The sequence below is a fragment of the Lepisosteus oculatus genome, chromosome 6 (genome assembly GCF_040954835.1).
Source record: "Lepisosteus oculatus isolate fLepOcu1 chromosome 6, fLepOcu1.hap2, whole genome shotgun sequence".
Classification (NCBI taxonomy): Eukaryota; Metazoa; Chordata; class Actinopteri; order Semionotiformes; family Lepisosteidae; genus Lepisosteus; species Lepisosteus oculatus.
In genome coordinates, this window is record NC_090701.1 from 1965074 (window position 1) to 1987672 (window position 22599).

At 45.9% G+C, this 22599-nt stretch overlaps 1 long non-coding RNA gene across 1 annotated transcript in view; it reads left to right on the plus strand.

The window, feature by feature from the left end:
* LOC107078309 (uncharacterized) overlaps window positions 1–22599 on the plus strand; it is a 99020-nt gene that overhangs the window by 37768 nt on the left and 38653 nt on the right. The window contains exon 4 of the long non-coding RNA XR_011189842.1: window positions 9433–9578. This is a non-coding gene — a long non-coding RNA (uncharacterized lncRNA). The remainder of the gene's footprint in view (window positions 1–9432; window positions 9579–22599) is intronic.

The window sequence follows — 22599 nt, forward strand, 5'->3', positions numbered from 1 at the left end:
TCAATGTGCACAGCTCATTACAGGTAGTCTTTGAACCAGGAAATTCAAAGCTTTCCATTCAGAAAAGGGGGGGGGGAAAGCCATTAGATCTGCCAAATTCAGCATAATTGTTTCCTTGTTGGCTTTTTCCTAACGAGAAGAAATTGAGCAGAGAGAAGGCAAACTCAGCTTTGAAAAGTTCTCACAGCCAGGAAATGTAGCGGAGGTAGCTCTGTACCGGAAAAGTCACTCATTAACACGGGCAACTGGTGTCACATTCAATCACAACCAGCGTGGCAACCAAATACCAGCCTGTACTCTATCATTATTAAGCTGAACACAGCTGTGTCTGTTCAAAAAAAGTCTCCATATACTATTGTCACAGTGGCATGCACAATATCAGAAATAAAATTGTCTTCATGGGAAAAGAGGTGTGATCACATAGGTTGTTGCTTAAGCTGCCCAGAGACTTCAGTGTACACTGCAGGAGAACTCCTCCAAGCAGTCTAGCCTGGTGTGATCTATTGTGTCTAGAGTCTGCAAACTCCTGGGGGGTCTTTTCCTTAGAAAAGCCTGGAAGTTTCTATTGAATCAGGTTAATTTAAACATGCCCACATGCCCTGACACCTCAGTTTTTTAAGGATCACATATTGTAATTGTCAAAGTACAATTCAGGACATTTTGATGCAATTTTCCTGCAAGCTTTACTGCTCCCTTGTCAATGATTGTACCTGCACTTCGAGAATTTTCTCAGTTTTAGCAGTGTTAGTGTTTTTTGTACTTTGTTCTAATCACTTACAGGGAATGTATGGTTTTGCAACGTCTTTCCTCATTTTCCAAGCTCATTCCATAGCATGGCCTTGGCAGAGATGCTGCCAGATTGGTGTGATAAATGCATGATTTAAAAAAGTTTTTATTTTTAAGTTTAGCTGTGTGGAATGTCTTTACTTTGGTTACATCTCAGCTAAAGAGTAATTTGATAAACATTTCTGATTTCAGGGTTGTAAAAATCAAACAGTTAGCTTGAAATGTCTAAAAGCTTAAGAGACATTTTATTTCAGGTTCAAAGTCATATTTAATTAAGACTTTGATTAAAAACCTAGAGCTCAGAAGGAAAGGAAGCCAGTCTGTCAGGGTTAGAAATACTTTATTGATCACTGAGATGTGAAAGCTTAGTGGTCAAATTTCTCATAAATTTGTGATAAGTTATGACACCATAGACTTTTTTTACATACAGTGCTTTGCTGTTGGTTAAATTAAACCAAAAGAATTGTACAATGTGCATCGTGTGAACATGTATGTTTTGATCTCTTTTAAAGCCTGTCTGTGTGATAGTTAGCTGTTTTATGAAACCTGGAAATCAGAAATAACATAGTTTATGTAGAAGACCATAGCTGAGACATGGTCAAGGCACAGAGCAGGGGGATTAAAAGCCTCCTGTCCAATTGGTGGGATGGGGCCCAGTGCCTGTCTGTGGTACTTTGAGGATCAGCTTCACAAGAGGGGTTACGTGGCTTCAGCACCTGCCGTGTCAGTCTTGAGTTCCTAGTTATAGTCTTGGTGACATTAAAGCAAGCATATGAAAGATAAATATTTTTTAAAGCATGGCCTCTTCAGTTAGTTTGTATGTGCACCTAAAGATAGCCAAGGATTGTATTGTGAATAAGGTGTGAGGAAGGGGGGTTGACAGACATTCGAGGCTTACAAAACTGAACTAGAATGGGCTCAACATGCAGAAGTAATCATGAAGATAATACACTGCAGTGGACCTGTCATATATAGTTATTTTAAAGTGTATGTGGTCACATATTAACCCCACTCAAAATCTGGACCCGGACAACTGTCTAATTTGCTGTCACAGACAATACCTAGATGGAATGTTTTTCCAAATCTGGCCTCTGTATTATTCTGAAGTCTAAATACACATCTATTTATGGTCATTTCTTTAGGTTTAAACCCCACATTTTTTTCCATCAGCCTTTGTTGGCTGCAAAGGAACAAGTCAAAGTTTGATTCTATACTGAAAAGAAAAGCTGAACTTTTTGTTAAGCAGACCTGTTAAAGCCTAATGAAGGCTAAGCAGCATAAACATAATAAAGCATAAACTTTTTCATGTTTGATACTATATGAAGCATCCAGTATATACTTCAAGTTATTGAACAGTTTGCAGTTGAAATAATACGAAGTGATTTAACATTTGAAAAGTTGTTTTTGCTACAGCATATAAGGAGCTATATTTTACTTTTAATCAACATTCCTTAAAACATGACAAAATAGAAGCATTCACTAATGATTTTACACAATTTATTAAATGTGTAATATGGTGATTTCCCTTGCCAAAAAAAGGCTGGCCTCTTTCCATCAATTACAATTAATGTTGTGAAAGTCATGGTTTTCTGTAGCAGTGGGAAAGGAGAGGAAAATGCATAATTCTCTGACAATGCGTTTGTGCAAATATAGAATCTCAGCAGGGCATGAGATTAATTGACTTTGTAAACCCAGTTACTGTTGGGAAGAACATCTTACAGCTGAACTTGCATTTGATTGAATTTGTAACCAGTTGCTTTAGGAAAGAATAGCCTACAGCCGAACTTGCTCTCAAGGTTTATTGGTATTCATTTCATTATGGTTAAAGTTTACTGTGAGGGTAACAGCTATGTATAATGTTGATTGTACTTAATTGGCATGGCACAATGTAGGGAAAAATGTCACATTACAGCTTAAATGGGGTTTGGAGGCATATTATATTTACTTTCAGTTATTTTTTGTTTGGTAAAGAGAAATTCTGGTCTTATCATAGTTTCTAACCTAATACCATGCTAAGCACTGGTGACACTGGCTTATTTCCATTACATAAAAATGTTCAGTTTAATTTTATTGCTGTTTTTGTTTCACACAGAATTTCAACATTCTTTACTGTCTCGTATTCATTCATCTATTCAGTTAAACTTTTTGTCATTATACTTACACAGGTGCATAGTGAAAAGTGTTTCTCATTAGTCACTCAGGTGTAGTATATAAATACAACAGAAAATAAGACACTAGACAGTAACACGATAACAGTGATATAACATCACATGTAATCAAAACTGTGCAAAATCCGCCAACAGAGAAAATAATATAACAGGACAAAAACAGTGCAAGGTAATTCGGGGAACAGTGCAAAAATAGTATGGTGATTAATAAATATTACAACTAATAGTTTTACTGGGCTATCGAAGGGACAGTACAATTTCAGCTTTCATTCGGTTGTTGTGTGTGCAGTGGTGTTGGAGTACAGTCCGTGTGTGTATGGGAAGACGTGTAAGGCAGTTGATTTTGACTCATTTGTAGTCCCTCTAGTCCACATATCCAACCTCTACTTTGATGGAATATTCATACAAGGCAATAATGTGAAGAAACACTGCCAGTTTTAAATACTGGGTCCGTACTAGAAATTGATGGTTCTTAGAAAAAGTATGAATGCAAAGCACACATTTCACAAGACAGTGTTGAAGATTGAGATTAATAGTCTCCTATTAATCTTAATATTCAGGAAATATACTGTATACACATGATGGTTTATGAATACTGCTTGGCAGTCATTTGCATAACAAATGACAAATGTCATGGTCTTTTATAGATTTTACCTTCTTTTTGCATTATTTAATTCCATATGGCTTCACGTTCAGTTTTTTTCCCAGTTTTTCATAATGCTCCCATTATACTATATTTCCATATACAGTAGGACTCAAAAGTCACTGTGAATATTTTTCACGTTATGAATATCAACAACAAGGTCTTTTTCCCCAAGGGAACTGAAAACTACTAAATGTAGCAAGAGAAAAATGAAAGCAGAATTATTCCAAACTGAAACAAACCACATTGTCTGTAAGCTTCCTGTCAGTAAAACAGTTTCATCTGTTAAACATGTAGATATGGCCAAGGAATCTTCTACAAATGAGTGCACAGCTAGCTTGGATAACTCCCAAACTAGTATTTTCTCTTTCCCAGCATATTTACAATTGCACAGTTTTGTAACTCCATAAGAACAGGAAAGAATACTTACCAATGCTGTACAAATGACATGACACAACTGTGAGTTTTTAAATTTGAAGAGGTTTAACAAGGGAGACACTGCATACAAGTCTGTGAGAGTATAGGGGGTTTCTATTTCTCCAGTACTCTGTTGTTTTTATGATACGCTTCAGAAAAATATATGAATTAAGTTACCTTACACAAGCAAAAGCAATACAGTATGTTTCATAATACATGTCAAAAAGGAAATACTGCAAAGGAGAAAATCTCAAAAATGTTTTAAATTCTCATTTTCACTTCAGACAGCACAATTCTGTAGATGCTTTCCATTTCCAATGAAACTAAACAATCTACATATGCAGAATGCAATTTTCACATTTTGTTTGATAAAAAGGTCTAGTGTTTTCAGAGAGTCCTTTGGCTGCAATTTGTCTCATAAATGAATAACTCATAATGGTGCTTGTTTATACATACTGAGCAATTAGGTTACCTATAAACACTTTTGTTTACAGTTATGTTTTTGGTTACAGATTCCAGTCATTTTAGTATTATGAAATATCTTGCTTTCCTAACATGACAAAATAGTGAAAAGCAGTCAAATCCCTATACTCAGAACTTCAGAAGATGTTACCAATTTAAAAAAAAAAAACATAACTGTAGGGGAGAGTTAGGTTTCTGTAAATAAAATATTGAACAAATTGTAATTTTAAAATATTTAACCTTTATCAGAGTAGAGAAAATGCTTGTCTGTAGGGGGGCTTCTTAATTCTGGAGGAGGTTTGGCAATACATCAAATTTAAAGCTGCATTTCAAAGTAAAGAGATGGAAAGAAACAGGAAAAAGCTAAAACAGCTCATTTATATTTTATCATCACAGCTCTGCAAGTAATATTCTGTTAAGGATAAACTCCTAAAACAAAAGTTCCAAGAGTGTCTAATGTGTATAGTGGATTTAACCCAAGAAATATCCGTAAATATTTTGCAGACCTTCAAGAAATACTCCGAATGAAATTGGTTTGCAATATAAAGTACTAAGTGGCTAGCTGGCAGCTTATCCCCATAGAATAGTGGATCAAAAGAACCAACTTCAGAAGCATTTGGTATGATTTAAAAAGTTACATTTTAATTTTGCTAAATCTCTTCAAGTGAAAGCAGAAAAATGAGAGCGTCTCGTTACACTAAAATAGAATTGACGCTTTCAGTATATTAATATGGGGTGTTAAATACTCCTCTGAAAAGCACCTTTTGTTGTTTGGGAATTAATATATCATTCTAACACATCCATTTTCACACATACACTTTATCCAGTAGAGAGTCGCAGGGGAGTTGGAGCCTGTTCAGTTAACCTAACAGTATGTCTTTGGACTGTGGGAGGAAACCAGAGCGCCTGAAGGAGACCCCTGCAATCATGGGGAGAACACACTGTACAAGCCCTGTGCAGATAGCACTGCGGGAATTAAGCCCAGGGCCCTAGCCCTTTATCATTCTTATTGACTTTCTAAATCTTATGTAACAGTGTTTCTACTGCTTTAGTTTTGTTTTTGGGAACTTGTGTTCAGGGAATCTTTAGAAGTGATGAAGATTTTGTTAAGCTCACATTTTAGTTTATTTTTTAGCTACCTGTGGCTCATCAACTCAGGTGTCATATTGCCTGTGATGCAAATAAAGAAAATGCCCTTGAATTTAACCATCTTCTGTATTTATCAAAGTTTTTACAGTTGGCATCCCTGATGTTTTGTTTTACATTTTTACCAAGATACCAGTTTAAGAGTTTGCTGATGAAGCAGCCTTTTCTAGAGGGTATGATAAAAACCCCTCTAAGTGTATTAAGGTATCTGATAGCATGTCTCTCCTTCGCTGGCACTGCATTGTAATTTAAGGGCTTATCTCCCTTTTGAGTCGACATGCAATGTGGCTTGTCTGTCTCCAACCCCAATAAATCAGAAAGGGTTTGACAGCTCCTATGAATGCAGAAGTAAGGGGGTGCTGGGCATTGATACACTGTCTTTCTGCCTACAAGGAATCCTGAGTCATAACATAGTTACACAATTTTCATTTCCTCTCCACGGATACAAAAGGAATTCTTGGATTTGTTTTCAGACAATACTGTGTGTAAAGAGCCAGTATTGCAGTTGTGCTTGCTCAATGTGTCACTAAATGAATAGCACAATGGACACTCTATATTTCATATAATGCAGGGAGCATTTCGTTTACCATCTGTATTTCCTTGCCAAATTATTGTATTAATAAAACTGAGCATTAACCTGCTCTATTTGATAAGTCTGCAAAACACAAAAACAGCTATCTGGTGAAATGGAGACATTTTCTACGGTCGCACATCAAGAGAGCCAGTGTAATAAAATGTTTTGCATGCGTCGTACACAAATAGGTAACAATGTACTGAAAAACAACAGGATTGCACACTTAACAGTGTGATTGAATACATTGAATCAGGAAATAGATAAGCAAGAGCCCAATGTGGGGTAGAACAACTGGAATTCTAAAAACAAACTTACATTCATGCACCTCTTCTCATCTCAAGAGATACCAAAGCACTTCACAACAGCAGCCAGGCCATGCATAGAAGAGTCAAGTACAGCACAGTCTACTCCATGGTGAAACAGCATTAGTTTAAAAATGACAGCTTGACTTTCTCTGGCTTTTGTTTGGCTTGATTTGCTTCACTACTATCTTTTGTTTTCCCAGTTATTGCTTCTCAAGTCACTTGTAATGTAAACTAGAAAAGAGATGGCTGCTGTTGGCCCTAGAAAATCACAGCTCAATCACTGGCTCTGTTGAACCCCTTAAATCACCTCTTTAATTTTAAATAGTTAGTGTCAATCAATTAACAATGAGGCAACCTGTTTTGTTACCTCTCCCTGAACATCACAACATTCTGTAATTTTACATTATTATTGGGAAAGTATAGATATTTAGACAGTTATGCTCTGGTATTTTTGTTAACTAATATAATCTAAAGTATGCTGTATATGACATCTAGCAGCATGGCGACACAGTGGTTGGCCTTGCTGCACTGGGACTGTGGGGTGCTATCTGTGTGGATATTGCATGCTCTCCCAGTGTTGGCCAGGGTTTTCTCCAGGTGCTCTGGTTTCCACCTGTAGTCCAAACACGTGCTAGTAGGTTAATTGCCTTCTGGAAGAATTGACAGTGTGCATGTTGGTGTTTGTGTCTAAGTGTCTGTCCTGCAATGGGCTGGTGTCCTGATTTGCACTGGTTGCTTACATGGATGAAAATGTATGTATTAATGAATATATATAACGTCTGCTATTTAACTGATGTTTCTTGTTTTTACTAAGCAAAGTACAGTCATATATACGGTAAAATGGATTTTCTTTCAATAAAGAAAATAGTAATTCAGAGTTGATTGGGAAAGTAGTGACCGAGCAGCATGTGTGCTTAATTTAGGAGTTTTATTTATAAGGCATTTTAAATTTAGAGGTAATTTCATGTATCAGGGTTGTACACGGAATCATTATACAAACTCATTGCTGTTGATTTAAATACTCCTTTGTGTATTTAGAAGCTCCAAATCTAAGAGTAATTTAGGTTCCCCTACAGCAGTGTTGGACATCTTCTGCCCCTGACAGTTGTTAACTTACGCCTGTACATATAATTTAGACAGTTGTTCCATGCTTCTAGATAGGGTATAGAATATCATTTCCCATATTGAATGTAGATGCCTACATTAAACATGTCAAAATTTCAAAATTGATTGGGGAATTGCAGAAGGGGAGAAATGTTCACTTTTCCTAAAGTTTTTGACACCTGCATTAGGATTATTAGTTTTGTGTGCAACCCCACCAGTTCCTGTTTCTAGCTGAGAAACCTACCTATATTTTTTTTTCTTATGGCTTTGGCTTACACAGTCCACCATGGGAGATCAGATTATCTGAGCAGCAGTACAGGATCCTTGAAATATTAAATACACTGGTATTTGAATAATGATAGGCTGAATGTATTGACTTAATTGGCACAGCTTGTTTACAAAGAAAGCTTACTATAACAATCCTGTGAAATATTTGGATTATCTTGTCCTAATGTTTGGTTAAATGGTCTGTGGTAATACTGATTTAAGTATGCTTCAACTCCTTACAAATAAATGCATAAAAAGCCCAGGTCAGTTTTAAAGTTAACGATCTGCAATTCTTTAGTTAAATTCTGTTTTCACCTCTTAAATGTCTGACTTTCCGTCAACTGTATGTTCCAGGTTAATTAAATACTAATACATTTCCAACAACGGTGTTTATTTTTTATCTTCTCCAATAATGTATCTTATCTAGACAATTGTCAATCAGGTGAAAAATGCTATTGGAATGACGGTGCATTTCAGACCAGTGTAGGGTTTGGGTTCCAAGAAGCATTAAGTGTAGATGTGTAGAAAGAGACCAAAGACAGCTGAGTCCAGACCTCTGTGGTCACTTCTGAGCATCACAAATGTCTAGTGTGGAAATGCTTACCCTAACCCTAGCTGGGGTTTCAGCAGAGCAATCTAACAATCTGTCGCTGAAGCACTCCAGTCTACTGTTCTTTGAAAATGTTTCCCAAATCACAAAAATTCCAAAACAATCAAATCCACTGAAAAATGCTTTTGGAAATGTATGTTCTCTGATAATGTATCTTATCTAGACAAATTGTCTGTTAGCTGGAAAAGGCTGTAAAATGGTGTTAGAATGAGGGTGTATTTCAGGTCAAAATTAGGGTTTGGGTTCCAAGCACAGTGCAAATTACAGGGGAGCTTAGCTGAGCAAGGCACGAGCTCCCCTGAAGAGACCATTTTGTGAGATTTTGGGAGGGGGGGAGGTCTTTGAAATATGGAGACTGACAATTTAAGAAATTTCCTATTTATATCTCACTTTTTTCCAGTATAGACTACATTTATATTTGTGTTTTGAGTGTGTTGTTGCCATAGAAATAGCTAAGCAACTTAATGCTGTTACTGATCAAGGCCATGGCGGCGCGGTTCCAAAAGTAGGCAACGTTTCGTCTTCAGATTTTCACCTAACAAGCAGACAAACTAAGGAATAACTCTTGCTTAAGTTTTCTAAAAAAAAGGCACACAGTGAAATTGCAGAGAAAATGTCCAGTGACATTAGTTTTTATATATGAGTTACTGTGAAGCAACAACGATGCCCAAGAGAAAACAGGGAACTTTACTTGCTAGTTTTGGGTTCAATCGTAAAACTGTGGGTTCAAAACGTAACCCATGGCCTTTCATTAAGAATGGAAACTTGGGATTCACAATATGCAGAGATGTATAGGGTCTTTTGCTGTCAGACAAAGCACTTGGCATGCATTTATCCGAGGAGTGGATTAATTCAGGAAATCGCAGTTTTATTCAGATCTACCTATGTGGTGGCCAAGGAGAGACTAGCTTCTAAAAAGTTAACTCCTCACTCTCCTCACTTCTTTTTAGTGATCTGAAGGGACCTCCTTTGGAGAGATTCGATCCTATTCCTTTGTATTGGATTAAAGCAGTCCACCGCTCGTCCACTTCGTGGGCAACAGGACAGACACTGAAGGCAGCTGAGCCCGGACCTCTGTGGTAACTTCTATTTTAAGGTAAGAATAAACTGGTTAAAGTTTAGCAACATAATCTGATGCTCACTTGATATGCCTTAGTTGACTGGTCCTTCATGTGTGATGTACCCCCCGCCCCACCCCTCAGGGGGAACCCTGATTCCTAGTTCCAAGAAGCATTAAATGCAGATTGCACTTAAACATCTACTTACATGATAAATGAGAGGATTGTGAGAGTTTACCCAGACGAAAAGGTTTTCTTGCAACATTTGATCCGACTCGGTTCCACTATACAATTTCGCAACTGCTCAATACGCACTACAAGCCACCAACAGTTTTGGGGGAGATAAAAGGCAGAGGAGGGAGCACGTTTTCACATGTCCTCAAGTTTGCTTGGGACACAATCCAGCGCTGAGCATCACAAATGAGATACTTCTCTCTCTGTCTGTGTGTCAGGCTGGGGTATGCGAAAGGATGGATTCCTAATGCAAAAAATTGTATAGGGCTAATAAAGTGATGTTAAATGTCTGGTGTTTGAATGCTAACCCCATCCCCAGCTGGGGTTTCAACAGAGCAGTCATACATTCGTTCTCTGAAGCACTCCAGCCTACCGTTTTGTCAACATGTTCCCCAAGCCTCACATTCTGCGTTGAACTCGCACACATCCACTGTAAAAAGCAGACAAAATGGATTTCTTGCAACATTTAATCCAACTTGGCTTCTGAACACTGTTGCGCAACTGCGCAATACGCACTTAAAGGTAAGTTCGATCCGACTCTGTTCCGGCACACTGTTGCGCAACTGTGCAATACGCACTATAACCACCAACAGTCTAGGGTCTAGGGGGAGAAAAAAGCAGAGGAGGGAGCACGTTTTCACTTGTCCTCAAGTTTGCTTGGGACACAATCCAGCGCTGAGCATCACAAATGAGATGCTTCTCTCTCTGTCTGTGTGTCAGTGTCTCATGGAGAGCATGCTGGGGTATGCGAATGGACGAATTCCTAATGCAAAAAATTGTATAGGGCTAATAAAGTGATGTTAAATGCCTGGTGTGAGAATGCTAACCCCATCCCTAGCTGGGGTTTCAACAGAGCAGTCATACATTCGTTCTCTGAAACACTCCAGCCTACCGTTTTGTCAACATGTACCCCAAGCCTCACATTCGGCGTCGAAATGGCACACATCCACTGTAGAAAGCAGACGAAAAGGATTTCTTGCAACATTTGATCCGACTCGGTTCCGGAACACAATTGCGCAACTGCGCAATATGCACTATAACCACCAACAGTCTAGGGTCTAGGGGTAGAAAAAAGCAGAGGAGGGACCACGTTTTCACTTGTCCTCAAGTTTGCTTGGGACACAATCCAGCGCTGAGCATCACAAATGTCTGGTGTTTGAATGCTAACCCCTTCCCCAGCTGCGGTTTCAACGGAGCAGTCAGACATCCGTTCTCTGAAGCACTTCTAGTGCCATCTCAACATGTTCCCCAGGCCTCACATTCGGCGTTGAATTCGCACACATCCACTGTGAAAAGCAGATAAAATGGATTTCTTGCAACATTTAATCCGACTTGGTTTCTGAACACTGTTGCGCAACTGCGCAATACGCACTTAAAGGTACGTTCGATCCGACTCCTTTCCGGTACACTGTTGCGCAACTGTGCAATAGGCACTAGAAGGCACGTTCGATCCCACACCGTTCCGGAACAATGTTGCGCAACTGCACAATAGGCACTCGAAGGCACGTTCGATCCCACACCGTTCCGGAACAATGTTGCGCAACTGCGCAATACGCACTCGAAGGCACGTTCGATCCCACACCGTTCCGGCACACTGTTGCGCAACTGCGCAATAGGCACTAGAAGGCACGTTCGATCCCACACCGTTCCGGAACAATGTTGTGCAACTGCGCAATACGAACTAGAAGGCACGTTCGATCCCACACCGTTCCGGAACAATGTTGCGCAACTGCGCAATACGCACTCGAAGGCACGTTCGATCCCACACCGTTCCGGCACACTGTTGCGCAACTGCGCAATAGGCACTCGAAGGCACGTTCGATCCCACACCGTTCCGGAACAATGTTGCGCAACTGCGCAATACGCACTAGAAGGCACGTTCGATCCCACACCGTTGCGGCACACTGTTGCGCAACTGCGCAATACGCACTAGAAGGCACGTTCGATCCCACACCGTTCCGGCACACTGTTGCGCAACTGCGCAATAGGCACTAGAAGGCACGTTCGATCCCACTCCGTTCCGGCACACGGTTGCGCAACTGCGCAATACGCACTAGAAGGCACGTTCGTACCGACTCCGTTCCGGCACACAATTGCGCAACTGCGCAATAGGCACTCGAAGGCATGTTCGATCCCACACCGTTCCGGAACAATGTTGCGCAACTGCGCAATACGCACTAGAAGGCACGTTCGATCCCACACTGTTCCGGCACACTGTTGCGCAACTGCGCAATACGCACTCGAAGGCACGTTCGATCCCACACCGTTCCGGAACAGTGTTGCGCAACTGCGCAATAGGCACTCGAAGGCACGTTCGATCCCACACCGTTCCGGAACAATGTTGCGCAACTGCGCAATACGCACTAGAAGGCACGTTCGATCCCACACCGTTCCGGCACACTGTTGCGCAACTGCGCAATAGGCACTCGAAGGCACGTTCGATCCCACACCGTTCCGGAACAATGTTGCGCAACTGCGCAATACGCACTCGAAGGCACGTTCGATCCCACACCGTTCCGGCACACTGTTGCGCAACTGCGCAATAGGCACTAGAAGGCACGTTCGATCCCACACCGTTCCGGCACACTGTTGCGCAACTGCGCAATAGGCACTAGAAGGCACGTTCGATCCCACACCGTTCCGGCACACTGTTGCGCAACTGTGCAATAGGCACTAGAAGGCACGTTCGATCCCACACCGTTCCGGAACAATGTTGCGCAACTGCGCAATACGCACTCGAAGGCACGTTCGATCCCACACCGTTCCGGCACACTGTTGCGCAACTGCGCAATAGGCACTCGAAGGCACGTTCGATTCCACACCGTTCCGGAACAATGTTGCGCAACTGCGCAATACGCACTCGAAGGCACGTTTGATCCCACACCGTTCCGGCACACTGTTGCGCAACTGCGCAATAGGCACTCGAAGGCACGTTCGATCCCACACCGTTCCGGCACACTGTTGCGCAACTGCGCAATAGGCACTAGAAGGCACGTTCGATCCCACACCGTTCCGGCACACTGTTGCGCAACTCCGCAATAGTCACTAGTTCGATCCCACACCGTTCCGGAACAATGTTGCGCAACTGCGCAATACGCACTCGAAGGCACGTTCGATCCCACACCGTTCCGGCACACTGTTGCGCAACTGCGCAATACGCACTAGAAGGCACGTTCGATCCCACACCGTTCCGGAACAATGTTGCGCAACTGCGCAATACGCACTCGAAGGCACGTTCGATCCCACACCGTTCCGGCACACTGTTGCGCAACTGCGCAATAGGCACTAGGAGGCACGTTCGATCCCACACCGTTCCGGAACAATGTTGCGCAACTGCGCAATACGCACTAGAAGGCACGTTCGATCCCACACCGTTCCGGCACACTGTTGCGCAGCTGCGCAATAGGCACTAGAAGGCACGTTCGATCCCACACCGTTCCGGCACACTGTTGCGCAACTGCGCAATAGGCACTAGAAGGCACGTTCGATCCCACACCGTTCCGGAACAATGTTGCGCAACTGCGCAATACGCACTAGAAGGCACGTTCGATCCCACACCGTTCCGGCACACTGTTGCGCAACTGCGCAATAGGCACTAGAAGGCACGTTCGATCCCACACCGTTCCGGAACAATGTTGCGCAACTGCGCAATACGCACTCGAAGGCACGTTCGATCCCACACCGTTCCGGCACACTGTTGCGCAACTGCGCAATACGCACTCGAAGGCACGTTCGATCCCACACCGTTCCGGAACAATGTTGTGCAACTGCGCAATATGCACTCGAAGGCACGTTCGATCCCACACCGTTCCGGCACACTGTTGCGCAACTGCGCAATAGGCACTAGAAGGCACGTTCGATCCCACTCCGTTCCGGCACACGGTTGCGCAACTGCGCAATACGCACTAGAAGGCACGTTTGTACCGACTCCGTTCCGGCACACAATTGCGCAACTGCGCAATATGCACTATAAGCCACCAACAGTCTGGGGGGAGAAAAAAGCAGAGGAGGGAATACATTTTCACTTGTCCTCAAGTTTGCTTGGGACACAATCCAGTGCTGAGCATCACAAATGTCTGGTATTTGAATGCAAACCCCATCCCCAGTTGCGGTTTCAACAGAGCAGTCATACATTCGTTCTCTGAAGCACTCCAGCCTACCGTTTTGTCAACATGTTCCCCAAGCCTCACATTCGGCGTCGAAATCGCACACATCCACTGTAAAAAGTAGCCGAAAAGGATTTCTTGCAACATTTGATCCGACTCGGTTCCGCAATACAATTTCGCAACTGCTCAATACGCATTACAAGCCACCAACAGTTTCGGGGGAGAAAAAAGGCAGAGGAGGGAGCACGTTTTCACTTGTCCTCAAGTTTGCTTGGGACACAATCCAGCGCTGAGCATCACAAATGAGATGATTCTCTCTCTCTCTGTGTGTCAGTGTCTCATGGAGACATGCTGGGGTATGCGAAAGGACGAATTCCTTATGCAAAAAATTGTATAGGGCTAATAAAGTGATGTTAAATGCCTGGTGTGAGAATGCTAACACCATCCCCAGCTGGGGTTTCAACAGAGCAGTCATACATTCGTTCTCTGAAGCACTCCAGCCTACCGTTTTGTCAACATGTTCCCCAAGCCTCACATTCGGCGTCGAAATGGCACACATCCACTGTAGAAAGCAGACGAAAAGGATTTCTTGCAACATTTGATCCGACTCGGTTCCGGAACACAATTGCGCAACTGCGCAATACGCACTATAACCACCAACAGTCTAGGGTCTAGGGGTAGAAAAAAGCAGAGGAGGGAGCACGTTTTCACTTGTCCTCAAGTTTGCTTGGGACACAATCCAGCGCTGAGCATCACAAATGTCTGGTGTTTGAATGCTAACCCCTTCCCCAGCTGCGGTTTCAACGGAGCAGTCAGACATCTGTTCTCTGAAGCACTTCTAGTGCCATGTCAACATGTTCCCCAGGCCTCACACTCGGCGTTGAATTCGCACACATCCACTGTGAAAAGCAGATAAAATGGATTTCTTGCAACATTTAATCCGACTTGGTTTCTGAACAGTGTTGCGCAACTGCGCAATACGCACTTAAAGGTACGTTCGATCCCACACCGTTCCGGCACACTGTTGCGCAACTGCGCAATAGGCACTAGAAGGCACGTTCGATCCCACACCGTTCCGGAACAATGTTGCGCAACTGCGCAATACGCACTAGAAGGCACGTTCGATCCCACACCGTTCCGGCACACTGTTGCGCAACTGCGCAATAGGCACTCGAAGGCACGTTCGATCCCACACCGTTCCGGAACAATGTTGCGCAACTGCGCAATACGCACTCGAAGGCACGTTCGATCCCACACCGTTCCGGCACACTGTTGCGCAACTGCGCAATAGGCACTAGAAGGCACGTTCGATCCCACACCGTTCCGGAACAATGTTGCGCAACTGCGCAATAGGCACTAGAAGGCACGTTCGATCCCACACCGTTCCGGCACACTGTTGCGCAACTGCGCAATAGGCACTAGAAGGCACGTTCGATCCCACACCGTTCCGGAACAATGTTGCGCAACTGCGCAATACGCACTAGAAGGCACGTTCGATCCCACACCGTTCCGGCACACGGTTGCGCAACTGCGCAATAGGCACTCGAAGGCACGTTCGATCCCACACCGTTCCGGAACAATGTTGCGCAACTGCGCAATACGCACTAGAAGGCACGTTCGATCCCACACCGTTCCGGAACAATGTTGTGCAACTGCGCAATATGCACTCGAAGGCACGTTCGATCCCACACCGTTCCGGCACACTGTTGCGCAACTGCGCAATAGGCACTCGAAGGCACGTTCGATCCCACACCGTTCCGGAACAATGTTGCGCAACTGCGCAATACGCACTCGAAGGCACGTTCCTACCGACTCCGTTCCGGCACACAATTGCGCAACTGCGCAATATGCACTATAAGCCACCAACAGTCTGGGGGGAGAAAAAAGCAGAGGAGGGAATACATTTTCACTTGTCCTCAAGTTTGCTTGGGACACAATCCAGTGCTGAGCATCACAAATGTCTGGTATTTGAATGCAAACCCCATCCCCAGTTGCGGTTTCAACAGAGCAGTCATACATTCGTTCTCTGAAGCACTCCAGCCTACCGTTTTGTCAACATGTTCCCCAAGCCTCACATTCGGCGTCGAAATCGCACACATCCACTGTAAAAAGTAGCCGAAAAGGATTTCTTGCAACATTTGATCCGACTCGGTTCCGCAATACAATTTCGCAACTGCTCAATACGCATTACAAGCCACCAACAGTTTCGGGGGAGAAAAAAGGCAGAGGAGGGAGCACGTTTTCACTTGTCCTCAAGTTTGCTTGGGACACAATCCAGCGCTGAGCATCACAAATGTCTGGTGTTTGAATGCTAACCCCTTCCCCAGCTGCGGTTTCAACGGAGCAGTCAGACATCTGTTCTCTGAAGCACTTCTAGTGCCATGTCAACATGTTCCCCAGGCCTCACACTCGGCGTTGAATTCGCACACATCCACTGTGAAAAGCAGATAAAATGGATTTCTTGCAACATTTAATCCGACTTGGTTTCTGAACAGTGTTGCGCAACTGCGCAATACGCACTTAAAGGTACGTTCGATCCCACACCGTTCCGGCACACTGTTGCGCAACTGCGCAATAGGCACTAGAAGGCACGTTCGATCCCACACCGTTCCGGAACAATGTTGCGCAACTGCGCAATACGCACTAGAAGGCACGTTCGATCCCACACCGTTCCGGCACACTGTTGCGCAACTGCGCAATAGGCACTCGAAGGCACGTTCGATCCCACACCGTTCCGGAACAATGTTGCGCAACTGCGCAATACGCACTCGAAGGCACGTTCGATCCCACACCGTTCCGGCACACTGTTGCGCAACTGCGCAATAGGCACTAGAAGGCACGTTCGATCCCACACCGTTCCGGAACAATGTTGCGCAACTGCGCAATAGGCACTAGAAGGCACGTTCGATCCCACACCGTTCCGGCACACTGTTGCGCAACTGCGCAATAGGCACTAGAAGGCACGTTCGATCCCACACCGTTCCGGCACACTGTTGCGCAACTGCGCAATACGCACTAGAAGGCACGTTCGATCCCACACCGTTCCGGCACACTGTTGCGCAACTGCGCAATAGGCACTCGAAGGCACGTTCGATCCCACACCGTTCCGGAACAATGTTGCGCAACTGCGCAATACGAACTAGAAGGCACGTTCGATCCCACACCGTTCCGGCACACTGTTGCGCAACTGCGCAATAGGCACTCGAAGGCACGTTCGATCCCACACCGTTCCGGAACAATGTTGCGCAACTGCGCAATACGCACTCGAAGGCACGTTCGATCCCACACCGTTCCGGCACACTGTTGCGCAACTGCGCAATACGCACTCGAAGGCACGTTCGATCCCACACCGTTCCGGAACAATGTTGTGCAACTGCGCAATATGCACTCGAAGGCACGTTCGATCCCACACCGTTCCGGCACACTGTTGCGCAACTGCGCAATAGGCACTAGAAGGCACGTTCGATCCCACTCCGTTCCGGCACACGGTTGCGCAACTGCGCAATACGCACTAGAAGGCACGTTCGTACCGACTCCGTTCCGGCACACAATTGCGCAACTGCGCAATATGCACTATAAGCCACCAACAGTCTGGGGGGAGAAAAAAGCAGAGGAGGGAATACATTTTCACTTGTCCTCAAGTTTGCTTGGGACACAATCCAGTGCTGAGCATCACAAATGTCTGGTATTTGAATGCAAACCCCATCCCCAGTTGCGGTTTCAACAGAGCAGTCATACATTCGTTCTCTGAAGCACTCCAGCCTACCGTTTTGTCAACATGTTCCCCAAGCCTCACATTCGGCGTCGAAATCGCACACATCCACTGTAAAAAGTAGCCGAAAAGGATTTCTTGCAACATTTGATCCGACTCGGTTCCGCAATACAATTTCGCAACTGCTCAATACGCATTACAAGCCACCAACAGTTTCGGGGGAGAAAAAAGGCAGAGGAGGGAGCACGTTTTCACTTGTCCTCAAGTTTGCTTGGGACACAATCCAGCGCTGAGCATCACGAATGAGATGCTTCTCTCTCTCTCTGTGTGTCAGTGTCTCATGGAGACATGCTGGGGTATGCGAAAGGACGAATTCCTTATGCAAAAAATTGTATAGGGCTAATAAAGTGATGTTAAATGCCTGGTGTGAGAATGCTAACACCATCCCCAGCTGGGGTTTCAACAGAGCAGTCATACATTCGTTCTCTGAAGCACTCCAGCCTACCGTTTTGTCAACATGTTCCCCAAGCCTCACATTCGGCGTCGAAATGGCACACATCCACTGTAGAAAGCAGACGAAAAGGATTTCTTGCAACATTTGATCCGACTCGGTTCCGGAACACAATTGCGCAACTGCGCAATACGCACTATAACCACCAACAGTCTAGGGTCTAGGGGTAGAAAAAAGCAGAGGAGGGAGCACGTTTTCACTTGTCCTCAAGTTTGCTTGGGACACAATCCAGCGCTGAGCATCACAAATGTCTGGTGTTTGAATGCTAACCCCTTCCCCAGCTGCGGTTTCAACGGAGCAGTCAGACATCTGTTCTCTGAAGCACTTCTAGTGCCATGTCAACATGTTCCCCAGGCCTCACACTCGGCGTTGAATTCGCACACATCCACTGTGAAAAGCAGATAAAATGGATTTCTTGCAACATTTAATCCGACTTGGTTTCTGAACAGTGTTGCGCAACTGCGCAATACGCACTTAAAGGTACGTTCGATCCCACACCGTTCCGGCACACTGTTGCGCAACTGCGCAATAGGCACTAGAAGGCACGTTCGATCCCACACCGTTCCGGAACAATGTTGCGCAACTGCGCAATACGCACTAGAAGGCACGTTCGATCCCACACCGTTCCGGCACACTGTTGCGCAACTGCGCAATAGGCACTCGAAGGCACGTTCGATCCCACACCGTTCCGGAACAATGTTGCGCAACTGCGCAATACGCACTCGAAGGCACGTTCGATCCCACACCGTTCCGGCACACTGTTGCGCAACTGCGCAATAGGCACTAGAAGGCACGTTCGATCCCACACCGTTCCGGAACAATGTTGCGCAACTGCGCAATACGCACTAGAAGGCACGTTCGATCCCACACCGTTCCGGCACACTGTTGCGCAACTGCGCAATAGGCACTAGAAGGCACGTTCGATCCCACACCGTTCCGGCACACTGTTGCGCAACTGCGCAATAGGCACTAGAAGGCACGTTCGATCCCACACCGTTCCGGAACAATGTTGCGCAACTGCGCAATACGCACTAGAAGGCACGTTCGATCCCACACCGTTCCGGCACACTGTTGCGCAACTGCGCAATAGGCACTCGAAGGCACGTTCGATCCCACACCGTTCCGGAACAATGTTGCGCAACTGCGCAATACGCACTAGAAGGCACGTTCGATCCCACACCGTTCCGGAACAATGTTGTGCAACTGCGCAATAGGCACTAGAAGGCACGTTCGATCCCACACCGTTCCGGAACAATGTTGCGCAACTACGCAATACGCACTAGAAGGCACGTTCGATCCCACACCGTTCCGGCACACTGTTGCGCAACTGCGCAATAGGCACTCGAAGGCACGTTCGATCCCACACCGTTCCGGAACAATGTTGCGCAACTGCGCAATACGCACTAGAAGGCACGTTCGATCCCACTCCGTTCCGGCACACGGTTGCGCAACTGCGCAATACGCACTAGAAGGCACGTTCGTACCGACTCCGTTCCGGCACACAATTGCGCAACTGCGCAATATGCACTATAAGCCACCAACAGTCTGGGGGGAGAAAAAAGCAGAGGAGGGAATACATTTTCACTTGTCCTCAAGTTTGCTTGGGACACAATCCAGTGCTGAGCATCACAAATGTCTGGTATTTGAATGCAAACCCCATCCCCAGTTGCGGTTTCAACAGAGCAGTCATACATTCGTTCTCTGAAGCACTCCAGCCTACCGTTTTGTCAACATGTTCCCCAAGCCTCACATTCGGCGTCGAAATCGCACACATCCACTGTAAAAAGTAGCCGAAAAGGATTTCTTGCAACATTTGATCCGACTCGGTTCCGCAATACAATTTCGCAACTGCTCAATACGCATTACAAGCCACCAACAGTTTCGGGGGAGAAAAAAGGCAGAGGAGGGAGCACGTTTTCACTTGTCCTCAAGTTTGCTTGGGACACAATCCAGCGCTGAGCATCACGAATGAGATGATTCTCTCTCTCTGTGTGTCAGTGTCTCATGGAGACATGCTGGGGTATGCGAAAGGACGAATTCCTTATGCAAAAAATTGTATAGGGCTAATAAAGTGATGTTAAATGCCTGGTGTGAGAATGCTAACACCATCCCCAGCTGGGGTTTCAACAGAGCAGTCATACATTCGTTCTCTGAAGCACTCCAGCCTACCGTTTTGTCAACATGTTCCCCAAGCCTCACATTCGGCGTCGAAATGGCACACATCCACTGTAGAAAGCAGACGAAAAGGATTTCTTGCAACATTTGATCCGACTCGGTTCCGGAACACAATTGCGCAACTGCGCAATACGCACTATAACCACCAACAGTCTAGGATCTAGGGGTAGAAAAAAGCAGAGGAGGGAGCACGTTTTCACTTGTCCTCAAGTTTGCTTGGGACACAGTCCAGCGCTGAGCATCACAAATGTCTGGTGTTTGAATGCTAACCCCTTCCCCAGCTGCGGTTTCAACGGAGCAGTCAGACATCTGTTCTCTGAAGCACTTCTAGTGCCATGTCAACATGTTCCCCAGGCCTCTCATTCGGCGTTGAATTCGCACACATCCACTGTGAAAAGCAGATAAAATGGATTTCTTGCAACATTTAATCCGACTTGGTTTCTGATCAGTGTTGCGCAACTGCGCAATACGCACTTAAAGGTACGTTCGATCCCACACCGTTCCGGCACACTGTTGCGCAACTGCGCAATAGGCACTAGAAGGCACGTTCGATCCCACACCGTTCCGGAACAATGTTGCGCAACTGCGCAATACGCACTAGAAGGCACGTTCGATCCCACACCGTTCCGGCACACTGTTGCGCAACTGCGCAATAGGCACTCGAAGGCACGTTCGATCCCACACCGTTCCGGAACAATGTTGCGCAACTGCGCAATACGCACTCGAAGGCACGTTCGATCCCACACCGTTCCGGCACACTGTTGCGCAACTGCGCAATAGGCACTAGAAGGCACGTTCGATCCCACACCGTTCCGGAACAATGTTGCGCAACTGCGCAATACGCACTAGAAGGCACGTTCGATCCCACACCGTTCCGGCACACTGTTGCGCAACTGCGCAATAGGCACTAGAAGGCACGTTCGATCCCACACCGTTCCGGCACACTGTTGCGCAACTGCGCAATAGGCACTAGAAGGCACGTTCGATCCCACACCGTTCCGGAACAATGTTGCGCAACTGCGCAATACGCACTAGAAGGCACGTTCGATCCCACACCGTTCCGGCACACTGTTGCGCAACTGCGCAATAGGCACTCGAAGGCACGTTCGATCCCACACCGTTCCGGAACAATGTTGCGCAACTGCGCAATACGCACTCGAAGGCACGTTCGATCCCACACCGTTCCGGCACACTGTTGCGCAACTGCGCAATAGGCACTAGAAGGCACGTTCAATCCCACACCGTTCCGGAACAATGTTGCGCAACTGCGCAATACGCACTAGAAGGCACGTTCGATCCCACACCGTTCCGGCACACTGTTGCGCAACTGCGCAATAGGCACTAGAAGGCACGTTCGATCCCACACCGTTCCGGCACACTGTTGCGCAACTGCGCAATAGGCACTAGAAGGCACGTTCGATCCCACACCGTTCCGGAACAATGTTGCGCAACTGCGCAATACGCACTAGAAGGCACGTTCGATCCCACACCGTTCCGGCACACTGTTGCGCAACTGCGCAATAGGCACTCGAAGGCACGTTCGATCCCACACCGTTCCGGAACAATGTTGCGCAACTGCGCAATACGCACTCGAAGGCACGTTCGATCCCACACCGTTCCGGCACACTGTTGCGCAACTGCGCAATACGCACTCGAAGGCACGTTCGATCCCACACCGTTCCGGAACAATGTTGTGCAACTGCGCAATACGCACTCGAAGGCACGTTTGATCCCACACCGTTCCGGAACAATGTTGCGCAACTGCGCAATATGCACTAGAAGGCACGTTCGATCCCACACCGTTCCGGAACAATGTTGCGCAACTGCGCAATAGGCACTAGAAGGCACGTTCGATCCCACACCGTTCCGGAACAATGTTGCGCAACTGCGCAATACGCACTAGAAGGCACGTTCGATCCCACACCGTTCCGGCACACTGTTGCGCAACTGCGCAATAGGCACTCGAAGGCACGTTCGATCCCACACCGTTCCGGAACAATGTTGCGCAACTGCGCAATACGCACTAGAAGGCACGTTCGATCCCACACCGTTCCGGAACAATGTTGTGCAACTGCGCAATAGGCACTAGAAGGCACGTTCGATCCCACACCGTTCCGGAACAATGTTGCGCAACTGCGCAATACGCACTAGAAGGCACGTTCGATCCCACACCGTTCCGGCACACTGTTGCGCAACTGCGCAATAGGCACTCGAAGGCACGTTCGATCCCACACCGTTCCGGAACAATGTTGCGCAACTGCGCGATACGCACTCGAAGGCACGTTCGATCCCACACCGTTCCGGCACACTGTTGCGCAACT